Source organism: Triticum dicoccoides, chromosome 4B, assembly GCF_002162155.2.
Source record: "Triticum dicoccoides isolate Atlit2015 ecotype Zavitan chromosome 4B, WEW_v2.0, whole genome shotgun sequence".
NCBI classification, from domain to species: Eukaryota; Viridiplantae; Streptophyta; class Magnoliopsida; order Poales; family Poaceae; genus Triticum; species Triticum dicoccoides.
Genome location: NC_041387.1, coordinates 173,175,946 through 173,196,825, shown reverse-complemented (window position 1 = coordinate 173,196,825; position 20,880 = coordinate 173,175,946).

Below are 20,880 nucleotides of genomic sequence, written 5' to 3'. Positions count from 1 at the left end.
ATAAATGTTTTGCGTTGGAATGCAAATGCACATGGCAGGTTGTACTTGTGGAGATCCTCTTCACCATATGGAGACAATACATCATGCATGAACAGATATATAGGAATAATGACATGCATAATGAAAAATGGACGTCTGCGGAATGAGTTGCGGGATTTATCATCGCATATGCGGAATTTATCATCGCATCACACAGAATAGCAGAAAAAGTAGAAGACGACCATCAAGTTTAAGTGTTACAACTAAAAGAACCAAGTGTATCAAAGATGAGAGTTGTAAGCACTAGGCAAAAAGTATATCAACCACCCATCAGGACCCGCTTGAAGACTATCAACATATGCTTCTCCCCCTTTTGTCAGTAAGGACCAAAAAGGTTTGAAGACATAGTCGCTACTCGTTCCCATGAGGAGTAGGTGAAGCAGCAGGGTCGTCGTTGAGGTTTGGTGGTGTAGAAGAACTTGGTGCAGTGTCGACACACGCAGAGGTTGGAGGTGGTGAGGTATCATCATCTGCGTCATCCAAGACTCTGGCATTCATAGTTGCTGCGGAGGATGAGTACTCTGAGTCTTCAAGAGACGGGGTTTGACATAAGACAACATTCCTGGGAGGAGTGGAGTCAAACTTGAATCTCTCAGTGAAGCCATCGTCTTGAAGATCAGCTTCAGCACTTAGCAATGTCAGACTCTTCCAAGACCTCCGACAGGTTTCATGAGTCACAAAGGCATTCCTGGTGGCAAGATTGCGAATGCGATTGACATCCACCAAGAGGCTTTGCATTTGACGCTTCATCCAGTAGTGATGCTTGTCATGCTTTTGATGCAAGGCCACGAGAAGCTCTCGGTCATTGAGCACACGAGATCGCTTCCGAGGCCTTGGAGCAATGGTGCTTTCTGTGGCTTCAGTGCGTGCACAGCGAGTGTTGTTGGCCAGAGGATAAACACAAGAAGCAATCTGAACACCTTCAACATGCTGGGAAAAGCTTTGACGATATGTATTGTGAAGATATAGTGCTTCCTTGGCAGGCTCTGGGTAGATGGCTTCAATGGGCATATCAACCTATGGTAAAAATATGAGATGGTTACGAGCAGAGGGCTGATGTCAATGGCAGAGTGAAGCTTGATCAGTCGCATGATCCAACCAGCATAGAATTGCAAGCCAAAGATGTCAGATCCAGATGCAACAAATTGGTGAATGAAGAAATCCTGAGTATTGAAGCTTTTGCCACTGAGAATATAGAAGACCAATGTCTTCATTGCACCTTCAAGCTTTGCTGAGGAGGAATGCCCTTTGATGGGCCATAGAGTTTGCCTTATGATGTGATAGATGGTGCGGGGCAGATACTCTAAGTCTTTAACAAGGAATTCCTTGGGATACTCAGCATCCTGAGGTAGTGGCTTCATCATACTTAGCATCTGGCTCATGTTGAGCTCTGGCTTCTGAAAGATGCTCTCTAATGCATCGCGGTGAAGCTGACAACCAGGTTCATACAGTTCGCCTGGAGTGGAGAGGCCGGTAAGCTCAATGAGATCAAAGGTTGTGGCTTCATGATGAACATTGCATGTCATCCACTCAAGGACCCATGTCATTGTATCCCTGTTGTAGCCGCGAATGTGGAGGGTTGCATAGAATTGCAGTAGAAGCTCTTCATTCCAATGTTCCTTGTCAGCGACAAACTGCAGAAGGCCAGCATCGCGAAAGCAGTCAAGGGCTTCTTCTAGGCAGGGCAGACCAGCAATAGCTTCAGTATCCAGACGCATATGAGGAAATATGTGCTCCTGATTGTATAGATTACAAGAGTAGTAGCTGCACTGCTGATAGCTCCAGAACTGATTTGATGATATTCTTGGCTTGGAATATGGGTTCTTGGCAGCATCGAAGAAAGTGTTGTGTGCAATGAAGCCGTTGACATTGAATGAGCCTGGTGTCGATGCAGTACCTGGGAACCTAGGCAGCCTTGCTTTTGGCTTCTGAACCTGAGGCTTGTGCTCCACATGATAGTCAAACTAAGGTCCAGGAGCAGGCGGAGGAACCAGAATTTGCCATCTGATAGGAACAAGCACGCCTTGGTAGAATGCATGCTCAATGGTGTGGGGCCTTCGAGGCAGAATAGGAGCAGTGGCATCAGCAGAGGCTTCAGGCTGCAGATTCGTAGCAGGAGCATCAGTGGCTTCCAGCACAGTGTTCATCACAGGCGCCACATTGTCTTCAGCCATGACAGCGTCATTGGTTCAGTAGGGTTGTTGGTGGCCTCCTCAGGATTCTCAACCTCCACTTGAGTAGCTGGAGGGTCGGGCGCAGACACGTTCTCCTCGAGAACAACTTCTTGGGTGGTAGGGGGAGTAGCAACATGCTCTTCTTCTTGTCTTTCTTTGGCTGATGCAGCCAGATTGTCTTCAGCAACATTGGCTTCGGACAAGGGAACCATCACAGAAGGATTATCTTCAGGGAACACTTGACGTGCCACTGAGTTGGACTGGTTTGAGTCTTCTTCTGTGATGGTGGTGATGGATACAGATGGTTTGAGACCTTTGCAAAGCCGTTGAAACACGGGCAATGCCTTTGGCGAGGGTGCAGTCTCCATGTAATTATCATCATTCACCAACGGACTGGTGACTTGCACTGGTGGAGGACGGGGTGTACTTGGTGACTCTTGACTTGGAGTTGCTGGTTGGGAGCGATCAGCCCACGAGGCATCTTGAGAGATTGGCGTCAAAGGACGACCAATACTGATGAGCTCGTTGTTCATGAGAACAGGCGATGATACCATTGGGTGCTCAATCTGAGGAAGGACTTCATCATCTTCTACATTGTCATGAGGACCAATGTCTTCAGTCGCGATGGGTTCAATGACTCGAACTTCTGGAGCTTCAGGAGCCTCTGTGGAAGCAGACTCATGGACTATCAACTCACGCTCTTGATTGTCAGGTCAGGGTGAGCAAAAGAAATGGGTTCAACTATAAGGGGATCCGTGGGAGCAGCCCGATCTCTCTTCTTGGTTTTTCTCTTCTTGGGGGGTGGTGCGCTTGATTTTTTGCTTTTTGGCTTCGCCTTCGGCTGCCTTGGTTTTCTACTGATCTGAAGCCACTGAGGGGACCTTAGGCTTCGAGCCTGTCATGCTGGCAGGGAAGACAATGTGAGGTTCTTCTCGCCGTGGAGCTTCAGATTGGGCCACAGTATGCTTCTTCTTCTTCTTGGCAGCCAACTTAGGGTCAATGCCAGGAAGCCCAAGAGCCTTGCGCTTTTCAGCTTTGTTGTAAGCTTGAACACACTTGGCAGTAAGATTTTCCATGCGCTCTCTTGAGCCTTTGGCTTCCTCACGTTTCTTGCGAAACGCCTCCTTGAGGTCATTCAGCATCACCTTCAATTTCTGGACATCAGCCACACTAAGCTTGGCCACATGCTTCTTGACCTGCTCTTTCTCAAAGTCAATTTTATGCTTCAATTCAACAATGCGCTGGGCCAGAGCCAGCTCAGGAGCAATTTCGCCTCGAAAGGAGACGCTGATGCCAATGGGGAGTTGAAGATCATCAAAACTGAGATCTTGATTGTTGAACCATTCATCAATGAAAATGTGCAAGATATTCACATCGAAGAGGGGAAGATCATTGAAGATCTCCGCCTCTTGCTTGCTCTTGATCAGCTGCTCAAGAGCATCATTGCCAAATTCTTCATCTGAAGACACATCAATGGCTTCAGATTCGTTCTTCAAAACGGCAGCTGGTGTCAGTGCTTGACTGGATCTCTGGACAGTTTTCTTCTGTGGCTTCTTTGAGATGTGAGAGAGATCTTCAGAGGTGTTACTGGGAGCAGGAGGGGCAGTTGCCAATGGCTTCACTCGATAAGCTTTTGGAGTAGCAGATGATTTTGAAGCTTTAGCCTTCTTTTGCTTCTGCGACTTTGGAGTAGGAGCTGGAGCCTCATCAGTGTCAGCACCATCATCAGAATGATCCAATCTGGCACCTTGGACAGCAATGTGTGTGATGAGGCCTGCAAGGTTGTAGAAGGTGCCGATCCTGTTCTCATTGGCTTCACGGGTACCATCTTCCCGAGGTGAAGAAGGACCAGGGTTGAAGTCAAGTCCTAAATCCTTCTTGTTCTTTGCAGTTGAGTCTTTGGCAAACTGGTAGTTGCGCTTGAACAGATGGTCTTCACGACACCACAACAGAGAAGAAGGATCAGCGTTCTCTGGCTGCGGTCCGCGAATCATGCACAGATAGAATTCTCGTTGGATGGCTTCAGGAAGGGACTGGGGTTGAAGATTTTTGTGCACAATATCTCCCCAGGGTCTCTTGATGGCATTCTTCTCTGCATATTCTTCAGTGACGAAGCTGTACTTGAACCATTCTTCTGCCCAATATCTTCGAATCCACTGGATTCGATTCTTGCGACCTGTATAGGTTTCCTCAGGGTCTGTTTTGTATACCTCGTGCAAATCTGGAGGCAAATCCTTGGATGTGTTCCCACGGTGCTGTCTACCACCCTTTATCGCTGACTTCTCAGTGGCCATGAAGCTTAATCTGAAAGGCTTCAATACTTGCAATGGCTTCAGACGGCTGGTCAGACAAGAACTGGCTTCAGGTGAATTGATGTGACTTTGTAAGAATTCTGCAAACAAACGCAGACTGTGAGAACCAAGGGATTCTCCCACGGACATGTACCTGTGACAGCATTAGAGGTGCGAGGGAAGGGGAAGAGGTCATATGCATTCTCAGAAGATTTTGAAGATAAATCAGTTTGAAGACATTGACCTCATAACGCGAAGACATTCACTTATTTGATAAGAGTTGGTTCTAGAGTTGTACAAATCCAAGAATAAGTACAAGTGAGGAATCTAACTTGTAAAGAAGCATAAGTGAATAGACTAGGTAGAGTATGAGATGCAGAATGAGATAGATTCAAGTTTGGAGATCTAAAAACCACTTTTGGTAAAGACGGATGAATCTATCAGATCGGAAAGATGGTAAAAAGTGAAATTTAATTACCACACGATGAACTGCTAGACAAAGCGAAGTTGGAGGCCGAGCAGTTCGATCTTCCGTGCCCTAACTTGGTGACGGAAGACACCTATGGCTACGGCGGAGAGGACGAGGTCTGCGGCCGGCGTGAGGACGGCGTCAAAGAAGTCGCAGCAGCTGAGAGCTTCGTCGTCGGCGTCGTCAAGAGCTAGCAGAGGTGCTAGGGTTTGCGAGAGGTGGCGAGGAGTAAGAAGAATTATTGGCCAAGACGTGATGGGTATTTATAAGGAAAGAGACGGCACAGCGCAATTACGCAGGTGCCCCTGGCGGTTCTAATCTGACGGACATGTGGCAAGCACGCAACACCTTGGGAGTTGTTCCATGTTCCCACGCACGCCTAGATTGTCGGGGTGGTCGTTCCGAATTCTCTGGGTTTCAGGCAAAAGGATATAGGATTAAAAGCAAATATAAATGTTTGTCAGATTGACTTCAGCTGGCAAGGTCTCAATGAAGACAATTGACAGTTTTCAATAGAATGCATATGATTTCGACAGATAGAGTTGAGGTAGAAGCATAGATAGGTAAGGGTCCGATCACATTCACTTAGTTCAAAAGATTCAACATGAAGCCATAGCTATAAGTGAATGCTGTAGAGGACAGAACACAGATAAATGTATATATAGCTAATACTAGGCCAATTCAACCAATTGAAGATAAACTTGAATATAAGCCAGGATGAATATGAATCCAATATGAAAACTATGCAAACATAACACCAAGAGAAACGCTTCAACCAAAATTTTGGTGGTGGCGTTACCCACCGTATTGGAAGTATTAGACCCAGACACGGCGCATAATTATCGTGGCGCTCCGAAGTCAAATTCCGCATTAATGAATTCACACTTAGAGTGTATGTCTTCATTGATTGAAGATATACATTACTTCGTGTGTTGCACATCTAAGTCATCAAAATGCATAACTGTTAGGATGTGTGCCTAATCACAGAACATTTGAGGATTCCAAGATATTTAGCTCACACCGCAACTTGCAAAACCTTTTCTCATCCAAGGGCTTTGTGAAGATATCAGCCAACTGCTCTTCTATTTTGACGTGAATGATATCAATATCTTCCTTCATAACATGATCTCTGAGAAAGTGATGACGAATTTCAATGTGCTTTGTCTTCGAGTGCTGAACTCGGTTGTTGGCAATCTTGATGGCACTCTCATTGTCGCAGTAGAGAGGCACATTCTTTAGATGGATACCATAGTCCTTGAGAGTTTTCTTCATCCAGAGAAGCAGAGCACAGCAAGATCCAGCAGCAATGCATTCAGATTCAGAAGTGGAGAGGGATACACGGTTCTGCTTCTTTGAAGACCAACAGATAAGAGATCATCCCAGAAAGTGACATGTGCCTGATGTGGACTTGCGATCAACCTTGTCACCAACATAATCAGCATCTGAGAATCCAACTAGATCAAACTCTGAGCCCTTTGGATACCATAATCCTAGTGTTGGGGTGTAAGCCAAATATCAAAGAATTCGCTTCACAGCTAAGTGATGCGATTCCTTTGGTGCCGCTTGGAACCAGGCACACATGGAAACACTAAGCATTATATCTGGCCTAGATGCACATAAGTAAAGCAAAGAACCAATCATGGAGCGGTATAACTTTTGATCGAACTCTTTACCATTGTCGTCGGGACCCAGATGACTTTTGGTTGGCATTGGTGTCGTGTATCCTTTGCAGTCTTGCATTCCAAACTTCTTCAGGCAGTCTTTGAGGTATTTTTCTTGAGATATGAAGATGCCGTTGCGTTGCGGATGGATTTGAAGACCAAGAAAGAACTTCAGCTCGCCCATCATGGACATTTGATATTGCTCTTGCATCATGTGACCAAATTCATCACTGTATCTTTGTTGGTGCAGCCGAAGATAATGTCATCCACATAGATTTGGCACACAAACAGTTCACCATCATATGTCTTCGTGAAGAGTGTAGGATCTAGTGAACTAGGTTTGAAGCCTTTGCTCTTCAGGAAGTCTTTGAGCGTGTCATACCAAGCACGAGGGGCTTGTTTGAGGCCATACAGTGCCTTGTTGAGGTTGTATACCATATCAGGATGTTTTGGATCTTCAAAGTCGGGAGGTTGTGCGACATATACTTCTTCTTCTATCTTTCCATTGAGAAAGGCGCTCTTCACATCCATTTGATACAGAAGGATATTGTGATGATTTGCATAGGCTAGCAGTATGCGAATAGCTTCAAGTCTTGCCACCGGAGCAAATGTTTCATCGAAGTCAATTCCTTCCACTTGAGTGTAACCTTGCGCAACGAGACGAGCCTTGTTTCTAACCACTTGACCATGCTCATCTTGCTTGTTGCGATATATCCATTTGGTGCCAATGATATTGTGCTTCCGAGGATCAGGACACTTGACCAATTCCCACACATTATTCAGCTCGAACTGTTGAAGCTCTTCTTGCATAGCTTGAATCCATTCAGGTTCCATGAAGGCTTCGTTAACTTTCTTGGGTTCAGAGATTGAGACAAATGCAAAATGCCCACAGAAGTTGGTTAGCTGTGTTGCTCTTTGAGTTGCTTTTGAACAAGTGAGTGGACCGGGTGCATTGAAGTTGTCAATTATCTTCTCAATCTGAACTTCATTTGCAACACGAGGATGAGCAAGACGAAGATTTTTCTCTTGCTGATCAGTGTCATCATTTGGGGGATTGTCTTCAGGCTGAGCATTGTCTTCAGGTTGATTAGGTGCAGAAATGACAAGTTCCTCTTCAGATATATTCTCAGAGGGTATGATATCTCCAATTCCCATTTGCTTGATAGATTCACTTGGAGGTGCTTCATCTAGCACATTTGCCAGGTGCTCTCTTTGCGAGCCGTTAGTCTCATCGAACCGCACATCCACAGTTTCAACCACTTTATAGTGAAATAGGTTGAAGACTCTGTAGGAGTGCAAATCCTTTCAATAACCAAGCATAAAACCTTCATGTGCTTTCGGTGCAAATTTTGAAGTGTGATGTGGGTCCTTGATCCAGCACCTAGCACCAAATACTCTGAAGTAGCTTACATTTGGCTTCTTACCAGTTAGGAGCTCATAGGATGTTTTCTTCAGAAGCTTGTGAAGATAAACACGGTTGATGATGTGGCAAGCAATGTCCATAGCTTCAGGCCAGAACTTCCGTGGAGTCTTGTACTCATCAAGCATCATTTGGGCCATCACAATGCGAGTTCTGTTCTTGTGCTCAGCGATGCCATTCTGCTGAGGTGTATAAGGAGTAGAGAACTCATGTGTGATACCAAGTGTATCCAGATAGAGGTCGAGGCCAGTGTTCTTGAACTCAGTGCCGTTGTCGCTTCTGATGTGCTTGATCTTGACGCCATAGTTCGTCATGGCACGATTGGCAAAGCGTCTGAAGACATCCTGCACTTCAGTCTTGTAGAGGATTATATGCACCCAAGTATATCTAGAGTAATCATCAACAATTACGAAGCCATAGAGGTAAGCAGTAGCAGTGAGAGTAGAGTAGTGAGTAGGGCCGAATATATCCATGTGAAGCAGCTCGAAGGGTTGAGATGTAGTCATGATTGTCTTCGAGGGATGCTTGGCCCTAGACATCTTTCCAGCTTTGCAGGTGCCACACAGATGGTCCTTCTTGAACTTGACGCCTTCGATGCCCACGACATGCTTCTTCTTTGCGAGAGTGTGCAAGTTCTTCATGCCAGCATGCCCTAGCCTTCGATGCCAGAGCCAACATTCTGAAGCCTTTGCTAGAAGACATACGGCCATCTGTGGTCCTGCTGAGAAATCTACCATATATAGATCATCTTTCCGGTACCCTTCAAAGACTAGAGACTTGTCAGATTCCATTAGTACAAGGCATCGATATTTTCCAAATAGCACAATCATGTTTAAGTCACAAAGCATTGAGACACACATTAAGTTGAAACCAAGGGATTCAACAAGCATCACTTTATCCATGTGCTGATCCCTTGATATTGCAACTCTGCCTAGACCCAATACCTTGCTTTTACCAGTGTCAGCAAATGTGATGTGACTTTTGTCTGATGGACGTAGCGTTGAATCCATCAGAAGACTTCGATCTCCTGTCATGTGATTAGTGCATCCACTATCCATAATCCATTCTGAAGTACGAGGTGTCGTAGCCTACAGTGCAGTTTTGGGGATAGGCTTCACCAAGCGAGTTGTGAAGCATAAATATTTGACGAACAAGTGGAACATGAAAATTCAGATCTTGGTTAGGATAGATAGGGTGAGTGTCAAGGAATCCTGGAATGAAATACATAGTAAGACCATTAGGGAATTTTATCTTGCGCCCTACAAGATGTTTAAGGTCCCCAGCATTAGTTTTGGACGCCTTTGATTTCCGGCTGGAGACCTTTCCCTACAAAAGAGAGTTAAGTTTTCTTAACCACCCACATTTTCAGGGCTGGCTTAGAAGCAATGAGTCTAAGTGCAGCATCTGAGAACTTCGGCTTTGGGGCCCTAGTAAATAGCCTTGCAGGAGGTGAATAATACTCATAGGAATAAGCATAAAAATTCTTTGTTTTATGAACATAGCGGTTTGAGGAAACACGCTCATATTCATGGGTCTGAGTATTATTTCCCTGTAAAACGCTGATGTTAGGGTGGCTCAGATGAGTCCTAGGTCTGTATGAAGCTTTTGGACCATATGAAGCCTTTGGTATGGGATTTGTCTTCTTCACAAGTGGTGTCATGATGACATTCACTGGAAGATTCTCAAGACAACTTTTGGGAACCCATATCTTCTTCATAGGTGGCCCATCCCTGCAGTTAGTACCAATATACCTGGCAAACACTTCACCATTCTGATTCTTAAACAGTTTATAGTTTGCATCAAAGGATTCATCAATGATAATGGGGTTAGCAGAAGTGAAACCAGATAAGGTGGATGGATCAACTAGAGGTTCTTTTGCAGCAACCCATGTGGTTTTGGGGTACTGCTCAGGTTTCCAGTACGACCCATCAACATTCATTTTCCTTTCGAACCCAACACCCTCTTTCCTAGGGTTTCGGTTCAGAATCTGCTTTTTGAGGACATCACATAATATCTGATGCCCTTTGAGACTTTTGTACATCCCTGTCTCAAGCAGTGTCTTCGACCTAGCATTCTCATCAGCAATAGTAGTGGTATCCTCAGCAGAGGGGTTAGTTACCACATCAGCAGTTGAAGATATTGCAACAGTAGCAGCAGTAGAACATTCAGCAACAAAAGCAGCGTTATCACGCTCAACGCATTTTAGGCATGGTGGTTCAAATCCTTCCTGAGCGGGACTGATCTGTTGGGCGCGAAGTGACACATTTTCCTTTTGAAGATCTTCATGATCCGATCTCAATTTCTCAAGTTCCCACTTCCTTTGAAGATAATCATAGGAAAGCTTTTCATGAGAAGTTGTGAGCGATTCATGTCGACCTTCAAGTTCCTGGTACTTAATATGAAGATTTTTTATGTCTTCAATTAAGGACTGAGACTTGGTCATTTCCGCGTCCAACAGGTCATCGCTTTGTCTAACAGTTTTTGAGTATGTTCCATAGCTTTCTGTTGTTCAGTTGCAATTTTAGCAAGTGTTTTGTAGCTAGGTTTGGATTCACCATCAGAGTCATCTTCACTTGATGTTTGAAAGTAAGCATCGCGTGATTTTACCTTGGCACCACGTGCCATGGAGCATTAGGTGGGAGGCGAGTCGTCCTTGTCATTATCATCAGCGTTGGTGATGGAGCCATTGTCTTCGGTGTTGAAGATGGACTTGGCGATGTAGCCTGTAGCCAGAGACAGACTCGCAACACCAAAGTCCGACTCCTCCTCAGATTCCACCTCCGCCTCCTCAGAAGTTGACTCCTCCTCTGGATCCATTTCCTTGCCAACAAAAGCACGGGCTTTGCCAGACGAGGTCTTCTTGTGTGACGAAGACTTGGAAGAAGACTTTGAGGATTTCTTCTTCTTGTTGTCATCAGAATCATATTCTTTGCTCTTCTTCTTTTTCTTCTCATTGTCCCAGTATGGACACTCTGAGATGTAGTGACCAAGTTTCTTGCACTTGTGACAGGTTCTCTTCTTGTGATCATAGGCAGAAGCTTCATCATTCCTTGAGCTGGATCGTGAAGACTTCTGAAGCCTTTCTTCTTGGTGAATTTCTGGAACTTCTTCACAAGCATAGCAAGCTCCTTTCCAATGTCTTCAGGATCACCAGAACTGCAGTCAGATTCTTCTTCAGATGAGGAAGTAGCAGCCTTTGCCTTCAAAGCTCGAGTTCGGCCATAGTTGGGGCCATAGATATCTCGTTTCTCAGATAGTTGGTACTCATGTGTCTTGAGTTTCTCAAGTATGTCAGACGGATCAAGACTCTTAAAGTCAGGGTGTTCTTGTATCATCAGGGCTAAGGTGTCAAATGAGCTGTCAAGAGATCTCAGTAGTGTCTTCACTATCTCATGCTTCGTGATCTCAGTGGCGCCGAGTGCTTGGAGCTCATTTGTGATATCAGTGAGGCGATCAAATGTGAGCTGGACATTCTCGTTGTCGTGTCTCTTGAAGCGCATGAAGAGGTTGCGTAGAGTACTGATACGTTGATCTTGCTGAGTTGAGATGCCTTCATTGACTTTGGAGAGCCAGTCCCAGACTAGCTTCGACGTTTCCAGAGCACTCACACGGCCATACTATCCTTTGGTAAGGTGACCACAGATGATGTTCTTGGCAGTAGAGTCCAGCTGAATGAACTTCTTGACATCAGCAGGGGTGAGACCTTCACCAGTCTTGGGAACGTTGTTCTTGATGACATACCATAGATCGACATCAATGGCTTTGAGATGCATGTGCAACCAATTCTTCCAGTAGGGATATTCAATGCCATCGAAGATGGGGCACGCAGCGGAGACTTTGATTATCCCTGCAGTCGACATAGCTAAACTCCAGGTGGTTAAACCGAATCACACAGAACAAGGGAGTACCCTGCTCTAATACCAATTGAAAGGGCTAGTTATCAACTAGAGGGGGGTGAATAGGCAATTTTTATGAAAGTCTTCAAAACATGGGAGTTTCGAAGACAAACAATATAAACAACACTATTCGAATGCAGCGAAAGGTAGACTACACTAGACAAGCCATAGTCAAGTATTCAATGGAGTGAAAGCACAAAGACTAATAGTAGCTAGGTAGTAAAGATCGGGATGGAAGATAGTATGAAGCCAATCAGAACAGATAGTCACATAGTGAAGTCAAACAGATAATGCAAGCAGGCAATGACTTCACGAAGACAAACTGTAAGTAAAGGGAAGTAAGAGATAGAACCAGTGGCTTCAGAGGGACAGGAATTTGTTCGACCAGTTCCAGTTGCTGTGACAACTGTACGTCTGGTTAGGGAGGCTGAGATTCAAATGTAACAAGTCTTCAGATCCACAATCCTCAAGTGTGACAAGTCTTCAGATCACGCGGACAGAAAGACTTCAGTGATGCCAAACACTCTTTGGGCTCTGGGTGGTTTGGGCTTTGTCCTTGCAAGGATTCTCTCTCGAAAGGTTCGGCGGTGGGTTGCTCTCAAACGACAAAAGCCGTGTACTAACTCTGAGCAGCCACCAATTTATGGTGTAGGGGGTGGGCTATTTATAGCCACTGGGGAACCCAACCGGATTTGTCCGAAATGACCCTGGGTCGCTAAGAAACTGACAGGTGTCGCAACGGTCAGTTTTCATACACATGTGGTAGCTTGACTTGGGCTACAAGTAAAGCTGACTTGTCCGACTCAGGATAAGATTTGCTCTCATTGTCTTCGCTCGAAGATATATGATTTGGTTGAGCATCACTTCAGTCACTCTGACTTTGTTCACTTGGACCCCACTTAACAGTGCGGTGGTTCCTATGACTCAACAAAGAAGAAAAGGAAACAACGAAACAACTAAGTCTTCGCGCTCCATAGTCTTCACTCAATGTCTTCTCATGTCATAGTCTCCAATGTGAATATTTTCACAGACCACCATTGTCTTCAATGTCTTCACACATTTTTAGGGGTCAGCTCCAGTAGGTAAACCGAATCAAAGAGGGACTACTACCTATGTTATCCTGCAATTCTCACAAACACATTAGTCCCTCAACCAGGTTTGTCGTCAAAACTCCAAAACCAACTAGGGGTGGCACTGGATGCACTTACACTATCCTCTCGAACCCACCAACTCCTCTCTCTCGTCTTGCCCCTCCATCCAATCCCCGCACCACCTGCCTCTTCACCCGGCCGCCGCACCACCTGCCTTCCTACTCCGCCGCCAGCCAGGGCTCACGTCGGCTCGCCGCCTCTCACCTCCCTCCCAGGCGCCCTATCCTCTTTCCTCTCGGCGTCGGAGTGCCCTCCTTCCTCCCCATGTCGGAGGGCCCCTGCCTCCTTCTCCCCGTGGCACGCCGCCCATCCACCTCGTGAGCCGCCACCCGCCCCACCCCTCCTGGTACTGCCTCCCCTAACCTCCCTCCATTGATGTTTCCCGGATCTGCCTCTGCCATGGCTGGATCTATCTTCGTCTGGTATACCGCGACCGGATTCGGCTCCCATGAACCCCATCCGTCATTCCTACAGCTGACGGGGGTGAATGGATGCTTGGGGAGACGCGGCTCTGAAGCTTCACGCCGGCGGGTGCGCCATCATCCCCATGTCGGATCCATCCGCCCTCCTGCCGCATCCGAGCCTCCGCATCGGCGTTAGCCTATGTGGCAGGCAAGCCAAAGCCACGTCCCGTGCGGGTGGCCCGCAAACAGCAAGCAGCAGCCGGCCCTGCCTCCGTCTACAGCCGCCGCCAACACCCTTCCCTCTCTCTACTCGGTCGTGCAGTTCGCCGGTGAGTCCGTGCAGCTCGCCGATGATGGAATTGCAGCTCGGCCGGCAAGCGCGGGGGTGTGGCTCGCCAGCTCGTTCATGCAGTTGGCAGGATGCCTTTTAATGTGATGCCTACCTGTGATGAAATTTCTTACCCTTCCCTCTGTGATGAACTTTCTTTTTGGCGGGTCCCTCTGTGATGAACTTGCGATAATGTGTGTTTTCAGTATATTTGCATTGTTCGTGCAGTGCACATGTGCACCTTGTGTAGTGCGCTAGTCTAATTTGTGCAGTACAGAATAGCGCGCCAATTAAAAATTACGGGGAAACGTATAACTCCTCTCGCCCCTGCATTGCAGAACATAGGAATGGAAAAAAGAAAACAAAAACTTCCCAGCAGTGCGGAACACTCTAAATTTTTTCTTTGTAAATGCAGTGCGCTTGGTGAATTGAAGTACATTTTTTTCAAAGTATTGTAATTCATTGTTAAAAATCTGTGTGGTTCGCTTATAAAATCTGTGTGGTTCACTATGCAAATTTTTTAAAAATAAATCAGTACACTTGAACCGTTCATGCAGGTTCACTGGGCTTAGTCGTGTAGTCCAAAGTGTCTTTATATATTTTTTGAAAAACAAGAAGAAAAATGCAGCTCGCTTCAATTTATGTCATGGTTCACTTCTCCCAAAAAATTTAATTGCACTCGTGTGTTCAAAAAAAGCAAAATGCATCGGGAGTTGCAATGCACTTCGTTGTCCCGTGCGGTTCACTACGCTCAACCTAGTAGTCTAGATGAAACTATAAAATAAAATGTTAGGAAAAAATATTAATAATGCAGTTTCTCTTGTAGACATTGCAGTGCATTTTTCCGTCTGAAGCAGCATGTTCTTCTGTTTGATGAAGTGCACGCGTCGATCTGGGTGTCATGAAAAACAAAGTGTCCGCATTTCGGTAATTTTAAAACTGCTCTTAAACCATAAGGAATTAGAGATTGTGTTCTACCTGAAAAAGTTGTGTCTCGTTGATATCTTTCCAATGGCGTATAATTTGAATCATCCCAATCAGCGGTTTGTAAAAATTTCACGAAAAACGGTTGCTGCCTATCATCGTCAGCCGCACAATTTTCAAAATTAACTAAAGACCGTAAGGAATCTCATAAACATTTCAACATATGAAAGTTGCGCCTCGTCCATAGCTTTCCAACGGTGTATCACACACCTCGTTTTGACAAACGGTTCAAAAACTAGAGGGAAAACAGTACCAGAATATTGATTTTTTTTTTAAAAACAGAATTCCGCGATTTAGTAAATTTGGAACTGCTCTTAAACCGTAACGAATTAGAGAAAATGATACATATGAAAAAGATGCGCCTTGACGATATCTTTCCAATGGTGTATCATTTCTTCTTGCCAACAAGCGGTTTTAGAAGAAATTGCAAAAAAATGTTCGCTGCCACTCATCATGGGTCGCACCATTTTCAAAACTGCTCTAAAACCGTGTGGAATCTCAAAAAATTCTCAACATGTCGAAGTTGCGCCTAATCCATAGCTTTTCAACGGTATATTACACGCCTCATTTTGATAAACCGTTAAAAAACTAGAGCGAAAAATAGTACCGAAAAAACAACGCGTGCAGTTTTTTCGACGAGAAGTTCACTCGTGTGAGTACTGCAGCACACTTTGTTCAAAGAATGATGTGCACTTGCGTTGAGCGTGCAGTGCAGAATTGTTATCAGAATAGTTATTCTGCTAATATTAGCAAAATATATATCAATTAGGCTTCAAGTGCATACTTGTTATTTAAACATATGGTTAAAATGTGACACTAAATACGACTAGTAAGTAGTACAATAGCAGTACTAGTATACGGCGGTCAAATTATTCATCATGTCCACTCATTGAATTGACGTGACAACACGTTGCGCGTGAGGTGACACAAGAATTTCGGCGGCGTGTTCGGATATTCTGGACTTCAGATTTGGAGTACCACTTATCTGTCGAAATCTTTCATCATTCAATTAAAACAGTCGATTGATCATACATTGAGTACCATATAACTGGAATTAACCGATGCAAGTCGAAGAAGGATTGGCCGGTACTGCCGGCTGGCGTCAAGTTCGATCCCACGGATCAGGAGCTGATCGAGCACCTTGAGGCCAAAGTGAGTGCTAACAGCGTGAGATATCACCCTCTCATCGATTTGTTCATACCAACCATCGACAGCGAGCACGGCATATGCTACACCCATCCTGAGAAACTTCCAGGTAAGACACCGATCAGCCGTCTACTTGCCCAAATATATTCCTTTGTTTATAGCTCTATTTTTCTTTTTAGACGCAGACTTGGTGAAGCAATTACAATTTGATAGTTAATAAAAAGTGAGACAAGTGACTGCAACATGCCAAAGATGTTATGAAAATGCCAACTACGTACACTAAAACCTGTATTCGACAATACTACACGTATCACACTGAGTGGCCTAAGTAAGCATTTCTTTCAGTGCAATTCCAGGGCGTTCAAAAGGGGCACGTGGACACGTTGCAAGATACAGTCGGAGTGCAGCATGCATGCGATGTGGCACAAGACCGGCAATACCTTGCCGGTGATGGTCAACGGCCGGCAGACGGGCAGCAAAAAGGTTCTGGTGCTGCACACCAACAAGAACTTTGACCAGCAGAGGACCAAGTAGGAGATGCACCAGTACCACCTCTGGGACCTAGAGCAAGAGAAGGAGCGGGAGCTGGTCCTCTGCAAGATTTTCTACCAGACGAACACTAGGGCCAGGAGTAAAAAGATTATAAGTTAGTTTGGTATTGGTACTTGTACTACCTTGTCGTCCGCAAGTTGGCATTGTTGTTAACGATCTTTTGGTATGAACTTGCATTTGCTTCCAACCATCATGCCGAGGGTCGATGTGGATATAAAGCCGAATCATTTGTGTCAAAATGAATTTTCAGGCACCTGATTTTTATTTGATTAGTAGCATAAGCACCTGCCATTCGAATTCCCAGTTCTCCAAATTTTTCGAAACAAGTGCATGCACTTATTATCACGATGAAAAAACAATGTCCCTGCTGCATCCCAGTTATCAGTCTATACTTGCATGATTCGCTCGTTTATTGAGCACATATATTGTTTTTTTAGGTTGAGCAAGTTTCAACTGGGTTGTAGACTGCCCAACCCTGGTTTTATTTTTAACAGGCCTAGCCCATGACGACAACGGGGCACAGAGATCCAACAGTTCTCTATTGGCCTCTGGCCCGCCAGCGTTAGTTATATTTTGTCTTACAACATCCGCAGGTAGTTTTTTTACTGAATCAAACATACAGCCCAATTCTATTTTCCTCGTGAATTGCATGTCCTACATCCGTTTTCTAATCTCCACCTATAGTTTTACTAGTTCATATACACGTATCATTATATTGAAAATACATAAAATTCCCTTTTCATATTTACATCCTTATTTTTGTTGTTGTTTTCCCTCGCAGCGTTGATTTTTTTACCACTAGTTTTCCCTTAAACCAACTCAATTGTCCCACGTCTTATATGCTTACAAAAACTAAATGATTTTTTGGCAAATCAATAAGTTCTTAAAAAATGTTTATCATTTTGGGATTACAACAATTCGGACTCCACCGAAATATGCAAAATGTGGTTGAACTTTTTGACTGTGGTCCTCGGCAGAAAATGGGCTGTAATAAATTACTTAAGAATTAGCAAATGGGCTGCAAATTATTTAAAAATAGCAAATGGGCTCTATGTTGTCTGCCACAGATTTGGAGGCTGACTTGTGGGCCTACTAAGTTCATGCATACACAAGGTTTCTCAAAAAAGAAACTTAGTCAAAAATCAACTCTACCAGTGTCAGACCGTTAGATGTCAATCTAACGGCAATCGTGCTTCTTCAGTCTCTAAACTTCCTGCCCCAGCCGCCCAAACCAGCTTCGTCGGAACCGCCTGCTCCCGCCTCCCGTGGCCGGCTGTACTGTCGGGCAGGCCTCACGGCCCCTTCTTACTCGCATCGTTGGCATGTCTATCCCTCTACTCACCCACACCTCCTGTTATTTTCCGGCGACGGCAGCTGAACCAGTCATCCCTCGTACTCTCCACCGCGTGGGCAGCCACTACCGTGTCTTCCCCGGCTCCGTGTCGTTCCCTTTGTAGGCCTCGCCGTCGTCCACCGCCCTGGTGCTCTCGGCGCGGTGTGGTCAACATGGTCAACGAACGACATCCATCGGAAGTGGACTGTATGTGGAGAGGCTGATAGCTGGGTCCACGGCCGCACACAAGGAAATGCCTCCTTATTACGCACAAAATAATGATTCCTCCACCTGACATCTGGGACCCACCGGAAGGGCCTCTGTATTTCGCAAAAAAAAGTTCCATCCGCTGAAAGGTTGGACCCACCAACTATATCTTCGCACGCAAGGAAGTGCCTTCTTATTGTGCATAAAAAATTGAATAACCCCTGCCAGCTGGGACCCACCATAGTGGGAGGCTGACTTGTGGGCCTACGAAGTTGACGGGGATGGAGGGCTTTGTCAACTTAGTCACTATATGAACGATTCTAGCTCTAGTGACCGTACGATGTCCATCCAACGGCTGTAGTGCTTCTTCAACCTCTGGTCTTCTTGCTCCAGCCGCCCAAAGCAGCGCCGTTCGTGCCGCCTGCTCCTGCCTCCCGTGGCCGGTTGTGCTGCCGCGGAGGCCTCACTGCCCCTACTACTCCCACTGCTGGACAGACCATCCCTCCACTCACCCACACCCCCTGTTATTCTGTGGCGACGACAGCCTCACACCGCAGCCGAACTAGTGAACCCTTGTACTCCCCTCCACGGGTGCATCCACTGTCGTGTCTTCCCCAGCTTTGTGTCGTCCCCTTCCTAGGCCTCGCTATCGTCCACCGTCATGCTGCTCTCGGTGCGGCGTGGTCAATGTGGTTAACGACCGACTTCCATCGGAAGAGTACTGTACATGGAGAGGCTGACAGTTGGGTCCATGTCATCCACAAGGAAGTGCCTCCTTATTATGCGCAAAATAATTATTCCTCCACCTGATAGCAGGGACCCACCAGATGGGCCACCGTATTTTGCGAAAAAAATCGTTTCCCCCTAACTGCTGGGACCCACTGGACGGGCCACTGTATTTCGTGAAAAAAACGTTCGCACCGCTGTCAGCTCGGACCCACCGGAAGTGCCTCCTTATTACGAACAAAAAAATGAATACTCCCCCTGCTAGCTGGGACCCACCTTGGTGGGAGGCTGACTTGTGGGCCTACTAAGTTGATGGGGACGGAGGGCTTTGTCAACTTAGTCAATATGAACGATTCCAGCTCCAGTGACCGTACGATGTCCATCCAACGGCCGTAGTGCTTCTTCAACCTCTGGTATTCTTGCTCCAGCCACCCAAACTAGCGCCGGTCGTGCCGCATGCTCCTGCCTCCCGTGGCTGGTTGTGCTGCCGCGGAGGCCTCACTGCCCCTACTATTCCCACCGCTGGCCAGGCCCTGCGGCGTCGGCAGCCTTACACCGCAGCCGAACCAGTGAACCCTCGTACTCCTCTCCGCGCGGGATTCCACTGCCGCGTCTTCCCCGGCTCCACGTCGTCCCCTTCCTAGGCCTCGTCATCGTCCATCGCCCTGGTGCTCTCGGCGCTGCGTGGTCAAGGAATGACTTCCATCGGAGGTGGACTGTACGTGGAGAGGCTGACAGTTGGGTCCACGGCCGCAGGAAGGAAGTGCCTCTTTATTACGCGGAAAATAATGATTCCTTCACCTGACAGCAGGGACCCACCGGACAGGCCTCCGTATTTTGCAAAAAATGTTTCCCCCTGACTGCTGGGACCCACCAGCTACATCTTCGCATGCAAGGAAGTGCATCCAGGCAAAAAAACGATTCGCCCCCTGACTGTTGGGACCCACCAGCTACATCTTCGGACGCAAGGAAGTGTGTGACAGTCGGGACCCACCTGGTCGAAGCGTACGTAGCGTTGTCATTCTGGTCGCGAACGTGTATGTACATACTGGTCGATGTAGAGGCGCGCACGTGTCGTAGTAGAGACGCGCATGTAGCATGTACACGTACGTACAGCGGTCAGGGGGCAAGAAAGAAAATACGGCCACGTACGTACATACGGGCGGGGTCTCGAACGCCTACTCGCGCATACGTACATCCAGGGCTCGTGTACATGGCTGGGTCGGAATGGATAAATTGCGTCGTCGTCGTGTTCATGGGGAGGCAACGGAATGCGTCGTGTTCATCGAGAGGTAACGGAAAGCGTCATGTTCATCGGGAGACAACGGAACGCGTGGGAGCCAACCGGCTTGGACGGAACAGCCGATGTGAACGAGGCCTGGCGTACCGTAGAACGGAGGAAACAGCCTTGTGTTCGACCGGCCATGTTCCAAACGGGATCCTGTTCATCGGGCGGGGTCTGGCGTACCGCAAAACGGAGGAAACGGGCTTGTGTTGGACCTCCCACGGCCGAAACGGGGTCCTGTTGATCGGGAGGGGTGTGGCGTACCGCAAAACAGAGCAAACGGACTTGTGTTGGAGTGCTACGGTCGAAACGGGGGTCATGTTCATTGGGAGGGGTGTGGCATACCGCAAAACGGGACTCCACGGGATACTGTTCATCTCCACCGTCAACCTCCTCCAGCCTCCACGGGCTACTGTTCATCCACCATCGACCTCTTCCGGCCTCCACCTGCGACTGTTCACCCACGGGCTCCTGTTCATCTAGCCTCCACCACGCTCTACTCCACCGGCTACTCTTTAACCAGCCCTCTCCACATGCTCCTGTTCAACCACCACTCCACGGGCTACTGTTCATCCACCCCTCCACCTTCTACTGTTCATCTAGCCCTCCACGGGGTCATCCTGTTCATCTAGCCCTCCACGGGGTCCTGTTCATCCAGCCCTCCACGGGCTCCTGTTCATCCAGCCCCAACCGGCTCGATCGATCGGGGTCCTGTTCATCCAAAGGCAACACCACGGGGTCCTGTTCGTCCACCCCCACCGGGAACTGTCCATCCAAACACCCCAGCAACCCTCACTATTCATCCAACCCCCCC